This window comes from Mandrillus leucophaeus, unplaced genomic scaffold (genome assembly GCF_000951045.1).
Source record: "Mandrillus leucophaeus isolate KB7577 unplaced genomic scaffold, Mleu.le_1.0 Scaffold55, whole genome shotgun sequence".
In the NCBI taxonomy this organism is placed as follows: domain Eukaryota; kingdom Metazoa; phylum Chordata; class Mammalia; order Primates; family Cercopithecidae; genus Mandrillus; species Mandrillus leucophaeus.
Genome location: NW_012105919.1, coordinates 3,548,013 through 3,563,169, shown reverse-complemented (window position 1 = coordinate 3,563,169; position 15,157 = coordinate 3,548,013). Strand labels below are relative to the sequence as shown.

General features: G+C 43.7%; 1 protein-coding gene across 1 annotated transcript in view; it reads right to left on the bottom strand.

The window, feature by feature from the left end:
* The window catches only part of RPH3A (rabphilin 3A), a 348,495-nt gene that overhangs the window by 319,063 nt on the left and 14,275 nt on the right, over positions 1 to 15,157 (bottom strand). The window lies entirely within an intron of this gene.

Below are 15,157 nucleotides of genomic sequence, written 5' to 3'. Positions count from 1 at the left end.
CTCCCAAAGTGCTGGGATTACAGGCTTGAGCCACTATGCTCAGCCAACAATACAGTATAACAACTATTTACATAGCATTTACATTCTATTAGGTATTTAAATAATCTCGAGATGATTTAAAGTATACAAGAGGACATGCATAGGTTACATGCGAATACTGTACCATTTTATGTCAGCAACTTGAGAACCCACAGATTTTGGTATTCAAGGGGGTCCTAGAACCAACCCCCGGGGATACTGAGGGACGATTGAATTACCATAGCAATACTGCCAGGAAGTTTTTAACTGGATGACCTGGCTTGGGCTCCTGAATTAAGACTTCAGAATGCAGTAGAGACAAACATAAAACCACAGATGAAAAGAAATAAGTGACAATCCATCACAGACTGTCTCAAAGGCAGGTGAGGAGTTCTACTGAGTTACCTGTCCCCGCAGTCTAGCAGTATCCAAGCAGTGATTTCATTTCTGAGCACAAATCACCAAAACAATGCAGAGTGCAGCAATAGAGCCACACAATTCCCACAGCATCTGTAAGAACAGCCCGGCATGGCATCAGACCCAGACTTGATTTACTGGGTGCCATTCTGAAAGTGAAAAGTTCAGCACATCACAGCCTGTGCTTAACTGGTACTGAAGTTCAGCTCAAATAAAACTCGCCAGAGGTCTCCAACTCAAATGGCTACAGGGACCACAAAACGAGAGAAGTGACCTCATGGGACAGGGAGCAAACAAGGTGGCACATGCCCATAGAATGGTGCTCTGCAGGGCCAGTGCAGTGGCTCACACATACCTGCAATCCCAGCACTTTGAGAGGCTGAGGTGGGAGGATTGCTTGAGGCCAGGAGTTCAAGACCAGCCTGGGTAACATAGTAAGATCCCATCTCCTAAAAATTTTTTTTAATTTTCTGGGTGTGGTGGCACACACCTGTGGTCCCAGCTACTCAGGAGGCTGAAATAGGAGGATCATTGAGCCCAGGAGTTTGATGCCAGCCTGGGCAACATAGCAAGACCCCACCACTATTTTAAAAAATTAATTATCTTGGTGTGGTGGCATACACCTGTGGTACCAGCTACTTAGGAGGCTGAGGTGGGAGGATCCCTTGAGGCCAGGAGTGCAAGACAGGTCTAGGCAATATAGTGAGACTCCATCTCTACCAAAAAAAACACAAAAACTAAAACTAAAAGACACTTTTTTAAAATTAGCTGGGTGTGGTGGCACGTGCCTGTAGTTCCAGCTACTTGGGAGGCTGAGGCAGGAAGATCACTTGAGCCTAAGGTTTTGAGGGTGAGCTATGATTGTACCACTGCACTCCAGCCTGGGCAGAGTGAGATCCCATCTCTTAATTAACTAATTTTTTTTAAAGGTGCTCCTCAATGTCACCTAAATGTTGCTACCTGTAATTAGTTTTAGATTTTAAGAGAAGTGGAAATCTGGATTTTTATGTGAGATTTCTCAGTTTTTAAACATAGAAATTAAATAAAATTATTTCAAACACATTTCAGGTTGAACAAAATGTAACTGCCATTCAAATTCATCCAGCAGTCCTAAGTGCTCTGTTTCAGCGCTAAAACTATACAACCCTGAGCCTGAGCCAAATCTGAGTCACCCCATGAGCCATTTCCATGACACTGAGCCCTGATGTCCACCCCACTGGGGGACTCACGGAATGAGGAAGAGCTGTGCTATCTTTATGGATTACAGAAACAACATGGACTTTCTGGTATTCTGTGGCTTATGGGATTCTAACACCAGAGAGAAAGGACCTGCTCAAGGTCACTGGGTGAAAGGTGATTGAGTCGAGGCTGGAACCCTCATTCAGCAGGGTAGTCTCCGAGGCTGGTGGCTGCAATTGCTCAGTGGAATCAGCCACACTGAAGTGCCACTCCAGCTGTGCCACTCACTGGCTCTGGGACCCTAGGCAAATCCATTGTCCTCTCTGAGGCTGTTTTCTCAGCACTAATGGGTGAAAATCATAGATGAAGAAATCAGTGTCATGTAAATGAAATCAGTTAAAGTCTATGATGCAAGTGGTCCAGAGCCTGGCCCCATTATTATTTTTCTTTTACTTTTTTATTTTTTTTTCTGAGATGGAGTCTTGCTCTGTCACCCAGGCTAGAGTACAGTGGCATGATCTCAATTCACTGCCACCTCCCCATCTTGGGTTCAAGCGATTCTCCTGCCTCAGCCTCCGAAGTAGCTGGGATTACAGGTGTGCACCATCACACCCAGCTAATTTTTGTATTTTTAGTAGAGATAGAATTCCACTATGTTGGCCAGGCTGGTCTTGAACTCCTGACCTCAAGTGATCTGCCCACCTTGGCTTCCCAAAGTGCTGGGATGACAGGCGTGAGCCACTACAGTTTACTATTTTTCATTCCACAAATGTTTATTATGCACCTTCTGTGTTCCACTCACCAAGGATACAGACAAGGTCCCTGCCCTCATGGAGCAAATGGTGCAGGGGGCGGGGGAGACAGACAGGAGATGAATGAACAAATGGATTTATAAAGTATTCATTGTTGTGATTAAAAAGAAATAAAGCAAGTCAGAGATGGCTAGAAAGTGAGAGGAGGTGTCATGTTAAACAGGGTGGTCAGGGGAGGTGTCATATATGTTGAGACCTGGAGGAAATGGGAGAGCCAGGCAAATCTCCCAGGGAAGAGCATTGCAGGCTGAGGGAACAGCCAGTGCAAAGCCCTGAGGCAACGCATGTTCTTGGAGATGTTCAAGGAACAGCAAGTAGGTCATGGTGGTTGGAACTGAGAGAGTAAGGGTTGTTTTTATTTGTTGCAGGAGCAGAGGTGAGGACAGATACTGGGCATGGGGAGTTAAATGGACTGAAGTCGCCAGGAATTTGGTTAGCCCTAAGGAGGAGAGAAAGCACAGTTTGTAAGAGGAAGCCTGAGAACAAAGTTGAGAGGCAGGAATAAGGTAGGCCAGTGAGCAGTGAGGCCTGGGCAGGAGATTTGGGTGTACCAACCCTCCCGGGTTGGCCCCCACTTCCCCCTCCAGCCTCATCTTTCAATAATTCTACTAATTGCCCCCTCTACCAGCCTGGTCTTCTTCCTCCATTCATACCAGAAACCCTGTGTTTCTCCTGCCTCAGGGCCTTTGCATATGCTGTTCCTCCCGCCTGGAACACTCTGCCCCGTTCCCCCTAGAATCCCACTCCTTTTTCCTCCCCCTATTTAATCTCTGTCCATCCTTCAGATTTCACTTTAGGTGTCTGTACCTCCAAGTAGCCTTCCAGATTCCCCCAGCTGAATTACAGCCCCTTTAGAATGCTCCTGGTACCCCTGTGCTGCTCCACATGTCACACTGTGGTCTAATTGCCAGGTTACCATCTGCCTCCTGTGTCCACTGGTTTCTTGGCAAGGGCAGAGTGGGATCTGGGTTCAGTTCTACACCCACAGGCCCCACATCCCCAGAAAACGGGCTTAACTGGCCTAGGAGAAGGCAAAGTGCAGCTGCTGAGAATGTGGTGGAGAGAGGGAAAGAGCGAGGCAGGAGGGCTCGCAGGATCTAAATAATGCACCCAGACATTGAACTTCTCTTAGAATTTGACTTTACATATTGATATGATTTGGCTGTGTCTCCACCCAAATCTCATCTTGAATTATAGCTCCCATAATCCCCACATGTCATGGGAGGGACTCGGTGGGAGATAATTGAATCATGGGAGCAGGTTTTTCCCATGCTGTTCATGATAGTAAGTCTTACAAGATCTAATGGTTTAATATATGTCAGTTGTTCCCCTGCATGCACTTTCTTGCCTGTCGTCAGGTAAGACATGCCTCTGCTCCTCTTTCACCTTCCACCATGATCGTGAAGCCTCCCCAGCCATCTGGAACTGTGAGTTCATTAAACCTCCTTTCCTTTATAAATTACCCAGTCTCAGGTGTGTCTTTATTAGCAGCATGAGAACAGACTAATACATCTACATTTCCACAGTCCACTCCATTTAACGGTGTGCATAAAAAGATTGCTTTTGTTCATTCATTTGCTCAACAAATATTTATCGAGCATCTTCATTGTGCCCAGCAATAAAAGGAATGATAAACATCATAGAGGCACTAATCTCACTTCCATATACCTCAGTTCTCTCAATGAAAGCATTCACTGAGCCACCTCGATGTGCCTAGCATAAGCAGGAAACACAGAACTGTGAAAGGCACCTTTCTTTTCTTCAAGAAGATTATAATCTAGATTTTTGAAGAGATCACCTTGTAAGAAGGAATAGAAGCCAAGAACAAACCTCCAATATTCACCAAGGGCTCACAATGAGCGAGGTGCTCTCCTAAGCGCTTATATCCATTGTCTTAGCCTTCTGCTCAGCCCCACCATGCACCCACACGTTCATTCAACAGGTGTGCAGTAAATTTTCTGTGTGCCAAACATCGCTCTAGTTCCCAGAGGTTCAGCAATGACCAAGACAAAGTCTCTACTCTCACATAGATGACCTCTATAGAAGGAAACAACCAAAAAATAAATATACAATATAAAGTCAGGAAGTCATAAATGAGATAAAGAAAAATAAAGCATAAGGGGCTGTGATGTTGTGCAAAAACCTGAATGAAATAAGAGAGCCAACCACACAAGACAAACGTTCCAAGCAGAGGGAACAGCCAGCACAAAATTCTATCAGGTAGATTACTACCATTGCCAGTTCCCAGATAATGAAACTGGACTAACTCTAAGACTTAGAGAGATTAAGCAATTATCCAAGATCACATAGCTCAGAAGTGACAAAATTCAGATTTCAATCCAAGTCTGATTCCACAGCTCATGATTGTCATCACTGTGTGACATTTTCACTCTCACAAGAACCATATTAAGACTATGAATTTGCCTTTGCACACTGCACTAGCTATATCCTAAAGAAACTGATGCATATTTTTATTACCTCTTTCTCTGAATATTTCATAATTTCAGTGTGATTTCCCTTTGACCCAAGAGTTGCCTCAATGAGGTTTCAAATTTCCATAAATCAGAAGGGTTTTTTTGTCTTTCTCAAAGGAAACAAGGGTTCAGTCAAACTCAGTGGAGATGATTCACAGTATTTATGTTGCATTCTATAGTTTATAAAGCACATTTATTCTTCTTCTTCAAAACCCAATGAAATGAATTAGATGGGAAAATAGCCTTCTCATTTTACATACCTCACAAATGTAAATTCCTAACCCAAGAAGAGACAACTAGCAAGTGGTCAGAATAACTTCCCACTATACCTACTGCAGCTCCATAAAGGATCTACCATGTGGAATTTGATGCTAAACTCCTGAGATATCTAGGAGACGGTATCGTGTGGTAGTGAGCAGTGGCCTCTGAAGCCACCCTGAGGTCCAAATCCTCATATTCCTACTTAGAAGTTGTGAATGTCTTCATCTCTCTATGCCTCAGTTTTCTTAACTGTAAAATGGCCATACATAGTAGGACCTTCTTCATTAGACTGTTGGGAAGATTACCTGAGGACATGGTTTCCATCATTCCCAAAATGAAATACAAACACCTTACTATGCACAGGGCCTGTGCAAAGTCATAGGCAAGGCTGCAAGTGACCTGGCCCCTACCCACCTGTCTGCACGCTCCCTCTAGCTTCATTCCTCTGCCAGGCCTTCTTGGACTACTCTTAGCTTATTCCAGCCTCATAGCCTTCACCCTTGCCGCGCCTTCTTCCGGGAACATTTTCCTCACAAATCTTCTCACGCCTTACTCCCTCACTACATTCAGGTCCTTACTCAAATGCCTTTTCAGATGGCCTAACATCCCCCTTCCAGTATTTCTGTCCACTCCCCACAGCTATATTTGCCTTCACAGCACTTAGCACAACCTGCAAGTTACTTATTAGCTAATTTATGTATTGCCTGCCTTCCTTGCAGGTAGAAGAGTCCCATGAGGACTGAAATTTTGTTTATTTTATTCATTACTTTGTCCCCAATACCTCCAGCAGCTAATAAATAAATAGCGGCTTTGTTAATACAAGCGTGGAGGGCACAGCACAGGGTAGAATGGGGAGAACTCTGGGCCCCTCATCTGCTACATCGCCTGAAGCAGCTCAACCTTTATATGACACATCAGATTTCATTGCGGAAGAATTTCATGGAATTTTTTCTTCTTTTTACATATGAAAAGTAATCATATGGATCAGACTACCAGCATCAGACTGACCTTGAGGCACTTGCTAAAAATACAGTCTCCCCAGTCCACACCTCTACCTCCTTGGACCCACAGAATTTCTGGGGGACTACCAGGAATCTGCATATCAACAAACACCCTGGGTAGTTCCTCAACAATCTAAAGTTTGAGTTCTACTTATCTAGAGGGCTCTTAGTCCTTATTGAATCCCAACATCAGGATTTGAGGTGTGTTGATTCTCTAGAACACTCCTTTTGGCACCACCTGGCCATTTTAGCCAACTTTTTTTTTTTTTTTTTTTTTTCTTTGAGACAGAGTTTCACTCTGTCGCCCAGACTGGAGTGCAGTGGCACAGGATCTCAGCTCACTGCAAACTCTGCCTCCCGAGTCCAAGCGTTTCTCCTGCCTCAGCCTCTCGAGTAGCTGGAACTACAGGTCTGCACCACCACGCCCAGCTAATTTTTGTATTTTTAGTAGAGACGGGGTTTCACCATGTTGGCCAGGCTGGTCTCAAACTCCTGACCTCAAGTGATCCACCTGTCTCGACCTCCCAAAGTGCTGGGATTACAGGTGTGAGCCACTGCGCCCGGCGTAACCTTTTCAAGAAACGGGATTCAATGCGCAGTGATGAGGCCATCCAGGTTTTCAACTGCGAACTCTCCCTTAGTGAATATCACTATGTGGGAAATCATCAAATAAAACTTGACTGAAACTGACTATAATCAACTTGATTGGATTGAAGGATGCAAAGTATTGTTCCTGGGTGTGTCTGTGAGGGTGCTGCCAATGGAGATAAACATTTGTGTCAGTGAACTAGGAGAGGCCGACCCACCTTCAGTCTGGGTGAGCACCATCGAATCAGCCGTCTGCAGTTAGGATACAAGCAGGCAGAGGAACGTGGAAGGACTACACTGGCTGAGTCTTCCGGCCTCCATCTTTCTCCCGTGCTGGACGCTTCCTGCCTTCGAACATCGGACTCCAAATTCTTCAGCTTTTGGACTCTTGGACCTAAGCTAGTGGTTTGCCAGGGGCTCTCGGGCCTTTGATCGCTGACTGAAGGCTGCACTTTGACTTCCCTATTTTTGAGGTTTTGGGACTCATACTGGCTTTCTTGCTCCTCAGCTTGCAGACAGCCTACTGTGGCACTTCACCTTGTGATAGTGTGAGTCAATACTCCTCAATAAACTCCCTTTATATATACATCTATCCTATTAATCCTGTCCCTCTAGAGAACCCTGACTAACACACCGTCCCTCTGCACACGTGCATACCTCAAAGCCTTAAACAAACAATAATTGGCCCCCCCTAGGCGTCCCCAGTTTTGTTCATTCCTTCCTGGGAGAGCCACTTCACATAAAGTGGAAGTAAATAATTTAAAGTTCCATTCTTAATAACAACTGCAGGAGCTCTTGCTGCACTGTGAGACAACCAAGAGTGTGCCCCCATGGAGTAATTCCGTCCCTGGACTTCTAAGCCATCACGCCCAGGAACGACACCTGAGGTGACCCGCCCCTCCGGAGGTGACCCCCATGTTTGGACCACACCCCCAGCCTGACACAGTTAATTGGATCAGAAGTAGACCATGTGACCCTGGTTGGACCAATCAGATTCTTTGTGCTAGATTGAGGTGAGAGGTGTTAGTTCAGGCTCAAATATCTGAAAACCCAGCAACTTCCTGGGCCCTGGAGCACAGATAGCGGTGTCAGAGTGAGAGGCATGATGTTGCCGGGAGTGTAGATATGAACAGAAACATCTGGTTCCCTTGTTCCTGCTCTTGGGTTCCCTGTGGTGTGCAGATATTCTTAACTCTATTCTCCTTTTGTGTTTTACCTTCAATAAATCCATTCCCGAACAGACCCCAAAATACAAAGTCTCAGATATTTACACGTGAAAGATCCAACAGGGCCTGATAGTTTTTGTGACGCTGCGGACTTCCTTGAACCTTGGTTTCCCCATTTTCTGCAGCCATAATCACTTCTGAGTCCCCTCCCACCAACCTAGGGTTAATCAGGGAATCTTAAGAGTCTCAGAGTCCATAAAGACTCTATAATTTAGCCTTTTAATTTTTTTTTTTTTTTTTAAGACAGGGTCTCACTCTGTCACTCAGGGTGGAGTGCAATGGCACAATATCGGTTCACTGCAACCTCCACCTCCTAGGCTCAAGCAATTCTCCTGACTTGGCTTCACAAGTAGTTGGGCATCCGCCACAACCACCTGGCTAATTTTTGTATTTTTAGTAAAGACGGGGTTTCACCATGTTGGTCAGGCTGATCTCGAACTCCTGACCTCAAGTGATCCACCCGCCTCAGCCTCCCAAACTGCTGGGATTACAGGCATTAGCCACCGCGCATGACCAGCCCTTTAATTTTGTAGATTACAAACCGAGGCATGGATATAGGATGTAGTTTGCTCAAGGCCACACAGCAATTGAAATAGTAAGGCTAGAAGAGGAACCCAAGTCTCCTGGCTTTTAATGCAGAGCTGCTGCTAGACCTTAGGGAAATGCAAAGGATGGTTCCTTCTTCCTTCCATCCCTTTATCAATCTCCTCCTTGTCTTCTATTTTTTTTTTTTTTTAATTATAGATGTTTCTGGGAGAGCGAATATGAGGGCAAGGGGAGGAATATAGTGCTTCAGAGGTCAAACTCTTGGATAAAGAGAAACTTGGTGCAAATCCTATTCCCTATCTGATCTTGAGAAAAGAACTCAACTTTTCTGTGCCTCAGTTTCCTCATCTGCAAAATGTTGAAAATATTGACTTCAGAGGGGCTGCTGTGAGGATGGAATGAGACAGTGAACAATACCTGGCAGTATTGAATAAATTCTTAAAACAGTAGCTGTTATTGTTGTTGATAATAATGTCGTTATTAGCCATGCAGACAAAAGAACTCAATGAAAATTAGGTCATACCTAAAAGAAGTGAGGCTGCAGGCAAGTGAGGACTTAATAAAGCATGAATGTCAGAGTTACCTCCCAGCCACTGTCCTCCCTCTGACATACAGTCAATTCAGTTATGGGAGGCAAAGTAAGTTTTAATTCCAGGGAAAATTCACGAAGCCACCCACCCAGCAAGTTTCTGGGGCATTTATCCATGTTTGCCAGGAAACACAAATAGAATCATTGAAAGAGCCATAAACTCAAGGAAAATAAAAAGATGGAGAAATGTTCATGAACAAAGATATGAATCACAACTAGCCATAAGAGAAAAGCTGGCATCAACCAAAATGTCTGTCAACCGGAGAGTAGTTATATAAATCCAGACATGACTGCTCAATGAAATATTACACACACATTAAAAATGTTGTTCATGGCCAGGCTCTCACCTGTAATCCCAGCACTTTGGGAGGCCAAGGCAGGTGGATCATTTCAGCCCAGCATTTCAAGACCAGCCTGGGCAACATAGTGAAACTCCATCTCTACGAAAAATATCAAAAAAAAAAAAAAAAAGCTAGCTGGACATGGTGCATGCCTGTAGTCCCAGCTAGTTGGGAGACTGAGGTAGAAGGATTGCTTAAGTCCAGGAGGTCAAGGCTGCAGTGAGCTATGATCACGACACTGCACTTTAGCCTGGGCAACAGAGGGAGACCCTGTCTCAAAAAAAAAAAAAAAAGTTGTCATGGCCAGGCATGGTGGCTCATGCCTGTAATGCCAACACTTTGGCAGGCCGACGTGGGAGAATTGTTCAAGCCCAGGAGTTAGAGGCTGCAGTGAGCTACAATCGCACCACTGCACTCCAGCCTGGGTAGCAGAGTGAGACCCTATCTCTAAAAAATCATCATCATCATAATGTTCATGAAGACAGGCAAGACACAGAGACATGCTTAGGAAGAAATGTAAAAAGGATACAAAACTATTGTGCACAGTATGAACAGTCATGATTTGTGAAATTATATATCAAAAAAAGACAAAGAAAATTGCCCCAAAATGTTCACATTGGTTCTTTAGATGATGGAATTGTGGATAGTGTTCACTTATCCTTTTTTAATTTTTTTTCCAAATTGTTTAATGAGTTTGCCCTGTTCATAACAAGAAAAAAATACATGTTAAAATTTAAACATTTGTTGGTAGGTGTGTGAAGGAATCTTAGATCTGGGAAATACATTAGAGGTCATCTGGTCCAAAACATCTTATTCAACGGAAAAAGAAACTAAGCCCAGAGAAGTTGAATAACTTTCACAAGGTCACATAGCTGGTGAGCAGCAAAAGTGGGACTGAACCCAGGTGTCTTCAATGTCAGTTCAGCTTTGGTTCAAGCACAACAGATTACTAACCTAGGCATAGTATAGAGGGAAGGAAAACCAAATAGAAAGGGACATGGAAAAGAAAGAGGGAAAGAAGGAAGGAAGGGAAAGCGGGAGGGAGAGAAGGAAAATCCTAAAACACTTCCCAAGCTACCTACTTCTTTTCCCCCCAAATATTTTGAGTCATTTGTGGACCTGCTCATTTCCATAAAGGCTGAATAATCTTAATTTTGTCAAGATTCTTAATATGGTTTGGCTGTGTCCCCACCCAAATCTTAAATTATAGCTCCCGTAATTCCCACGTCATGGGAGGGACCCAGTGGGAGGTAATTGAATCACGGGGGCAGGTCTTTCCCATGCTTTTCTCATGATGGTGAATAAGCCTCATGAGATCTGATGGTTTTATAAAGGGGAGTTCGCTTGCACATGCTCTCTCTCTGGCCTGCCACCATGTAAGACGTCCCTTGCTCTTCCACCATGATTGTGAGGCCGCCCCAGTCATGCGGAACTGTGAGTCAATTAAATCTCTTTCCTTTATAAATTACCCAGTCTCAGGTACGTCTTTATTAGCAGCATGAGAACAGACTAATACAACTCTGCCAAACATTCTTCCTCACTAATATTCCCCCAAGGTAAGAAAACTTGCAGGAAGTAACCAAGGAACAATTTTTGCCTTCTAATTTAATTACCACAGTGCTTGTCTACTAGAGCACTCACCAAGAACTTGGATTTAAATGTTCCCCGCAAAGCCAGTGTGGAATGCAGTGGACTCGGTATCAAGAAAAGTTAATTTTGAATGTCAGTGTAATTCCTACAGGAAAACACTCTTCTATAATTTACCTTACCAATTCATTAGTGCTTTGACAGTGTAGGGATTTGATATTTTAGTCACATCTTGCAAACTAATCTGCACAAATTCGTTCATAAAAAGACTATCTTGACTAAACTACATTAAAGTGCAAACCAGCTAACTTCCCCACCTCGCCCCCGCCCTCAAATACTGTATACAAAAGACAAGACAAAAGTGTCTGCTAAGTCCTTGGTTAAAAATGGCCTCACCTGGAAAGAATGCTTTCATAGTCATGCCCTTTTAAGAAGGGTGTGGGAGATGGGAAAGACAGGGGGTAGGGAGATGTAGAAAGACAGAGATAAAGAGAAAGAGAGCATTTTATGTTAAATCCAGGGAGATGTGGAGAGAGAGGCAGAGAACAGAGACAAAATGATTGAGACAGACACAAAGAGGCAAAGAGATAAAAACAGTGGATGAGAGACAGACAGGAAGACAAAGAAACTGACAGAGAGAGAAAGATAGAGATAGAAATAGACAGTGTATCTGTTTTTGCTCCTCTCTCTATAGCACCAGGACAGCCCTTAGCCTATAGTTGAGGCTTCTTGTGTATGTGTTTACTTAATCAGCTAATTAATGAGTCAGTGAGACAGTGAATGAAATAGCTGGAAATATGTCAAAATCGAGTTTAGAAATACGAAGATGGGGGAATGTCATAAGAAACAACTTGGCCAGTTATGATGGTGCACACCTATGGTCCCAGCTACTCAGGAGGCTGAGGCAGGAGGATGGCTTGAGCCCGAGAGGTTAAGGCTGCAGTGAGCCATGATCACACCACTGCACTAGAGCCTGGGTAACAGAGTGAAACTATGTCTCCAAAAAAATTAAAAAGAAGAAATAAAAGAAACAGGTAAGGGAGTTGGCAGTAGTTGTCTCTAGGGATGGACCAGGAACAGAGGAACAGAAACTAATATTTTGTTATAAATATGTTATAATCTGACTTTTAAACTATGTACTTGTATGACCTTGATGCAATACAGCTAATCTTTTAAACAAGATCATAAAAATTAAATGTAATGGCTGTACCAGAATTTTTTTTAATACAAGAAGAAAGATGAAAAGGAGCAAGAGGAGTTTTCCAAATGGTGAGAATTTGGGAAGAGAAGGTTCATGAAGTTCAAATGATACGGGTGCCCACATTTTAATTCTGCGAAAAGTAATCCCTGGGATACTTTGTTCTGAAATGTCTGTCTGAGCCGTGCTTTGGGTGAAGCCAGCTCTGCAGCTATGGTCACTATGGGATTCAGAATGGGTGCTCAAGCCAAAAGCAACCAATCAGGGCATGAGGGGGAGACCACAGATGAAACTCTACCTAATGGAAGTACAACCTATTTGACAGTGGTAAACCCAGCCAATCAGATCCTCTCTTGGAAAGTATAAATACCAGGGCAGGCATTCCTGCTGCCCTTGAGACACCATGGGATTGGGGGAGACGGTCTATGAATGTCTTGAAATTGTATACAAAAAAAGTATGTGCTGTAGTTTCCTAGGCACGACAGATAGCTTTAATCAGATTTTCAGAGGAATCTACCATTAAGAAAGAGGAAGAACTAGTAAAATAATGTTTTAACATTTTTTAATTGGAAGACTTCATGTAAAAAAATCTAGATTTCCAACTTCCCAAAACATACAGTAACATTGAACCTGTCATTTTTCATGGTAATGATTGCCCAGAACTGAGTTGCTGCTGCTCCTATAGATGGAGCATGTGTTCCCAACTCACTATATTCCCACCACTCTTGTGTTTTCTGGCTCTGCCTGCTTCAGTTGTTGACATTTCATGCTCGGACCCTGTAAGCAGTTGACTTTGCAACTCCCAGCTGTCAGAAAGTGGCTAGTTCAGACTAAAATGTAAGTGGTTGCTATGTTCACATTTTTGCAACAGGAGTTTATTGAATCCATCAATCCCTAATGAAGTTCATAGGGCACGTCACTGAGTCCTTCTCAGGTCATGTTTTGGTTCAGGTAGAACCAAAATGACAGAAATCTAGCTCTGGCCATTCTACCTCCTAAAGATTTATAATCTTCTGTAGATCTTCCCAGATTTCTCTCCATTCTGTTTTTGTTGTTTTGTTTTGGGTTGGTTTCTTAGGAAGTTTTTTGTTTTGTTTTGTTGCTTTTTGAAGACTTATTATTAGTTGCTGGAATTATAGGTTTGCCCCTCAAAAGATTCTGGCCCCCTAGCAAAAGGTGAAGTCAGTAGCACCCTTTGATTGACTCATACTCTTGAAAGCTTGTTTTCTTTCCTGGCTCTGAGGTAACAGTCACAGACAGCCACTATTGCTGGGGTCATGCTGCGAGAAACCCTGTTACCTTTGCATAATAAAAAGCTGCACTGTTTGAAATTGTCTCATGCTGGGCCCATTTTCCTAGCTGCTTGACACCCACATAGGGACAAAACGACTTTGAATTCAGGGGTGGCAGCGAGGAAAACAAAGGGGTCCTATGTCAGAGTCTGTGCTGCTCTTTATCCTACAAGCTTGAGAACAGTGACTTCCATTATAACTCAGAGGGGAAGAGAGATTTCTTGCCTGAGGCAGGTGTCTAAGAGACTGAACCTCTACTTTACTTGAGTTAATTACATTTGATTCAGTACTTCCTGAATATCATGATGTGAAATACAGTATGTGTGACATGTGGGAATATAAGAATGAGGAAGACAGAGCTATGGCTCCCAAAAAACTTGAAGACTAGGCCAGGCACGGTGGCTCACACCTGTAAGTTTAGCACTTTGGGAGGTTGAGGCAAGAGGATTGCTTAAGCCCAGGAGTTCAAGACCAACCTGGCCAACAAAGTGAGACCCCATCTCTACAAAAAAAAAAAAAATCAAAAAATTAGCTGAGCATGATGGTGTCAGAGGCATTTGAACCAGAGCAACTTCATCTTGAATAGGGGCTGGGTAAAATAAGGCTGAGACCTACTGAGCTGCATTCCCAGAAGGTTAGGCATTCTAAGTCACAGGATGATATAGGAGGTCGGCACAAGATACAGGGCACAAAGACTTTGCTGATGAAACAGCATCCGGTAAAGAAGCCGGTCAAAACCCACCAAAACCAAGATGGCGACCAAAGTGACCTCCGATCATCCTCACTGCTCATTATATGCTAATTACAATGCATTAGCATGCTAAGAGACACACTCACCAGCAGCATGACAGTGACAAATGCCATGGCAACATCAGGAAGTTACCCTACCTGGTCTAAAAAGGGGAGGAACCCTCAGTTCTAGAAATTGCCTACCGCTTTCCTGGAAAATTCGTGAATAATCTGCCCCTTGTTTACCATAGAATCAAGAAGTAGCAGCAAGTACAAGCAGGTGAGCAGCCCATGCTGCTGCTCTGCCCATGGAGTAGCCATTCTTTATTCCTTTATTTTCTTAAAAAACTTGCTTTCACTTTACTCTATGGACTCGCCCCAAATTCTTTTTAGCATGAGATCCAAGGACTCTGTCTTGAGATCTGGATCGGAATCCCTTTCTGGTAACAGTGGCACATGCCTGTGTTACTAGCTTCCCAGGAGGCTGAGGCAGAAGGATAGCTTGAGCCCAGGAGGTCGAGGCTGCAATGAGCCATTTTCATGCCACTGCACTCCAGCCTGGGGGACAAAGAGAGAGACTGTATTTAAAAAAAAAAAAAAAAAAAAAAAAAGGAAAATCTATTGAAAAAAATACAGTAAGTTAAAAAAAAAAAAAAAGTTTTACAAGAGGGAATAGCTCAGGGCCCCAGGGCCCTGATAAGAGTAAGACCAGTGTGAACACTGTCATTTTTCTGTATAGCCACACCTTCCAAAATAAACTTCTTCCCTTCACCAAAATTCTTCCCTGCACTAAATTATGTGGGGCCAGATCTGAGCTTCAGGGGTGTGAAAATAAGAACTCAGGGCTGGCTGCAGTGACTCATGCCTGTAATTCCAGCACTTTGGGAGGCCGAGGCAGG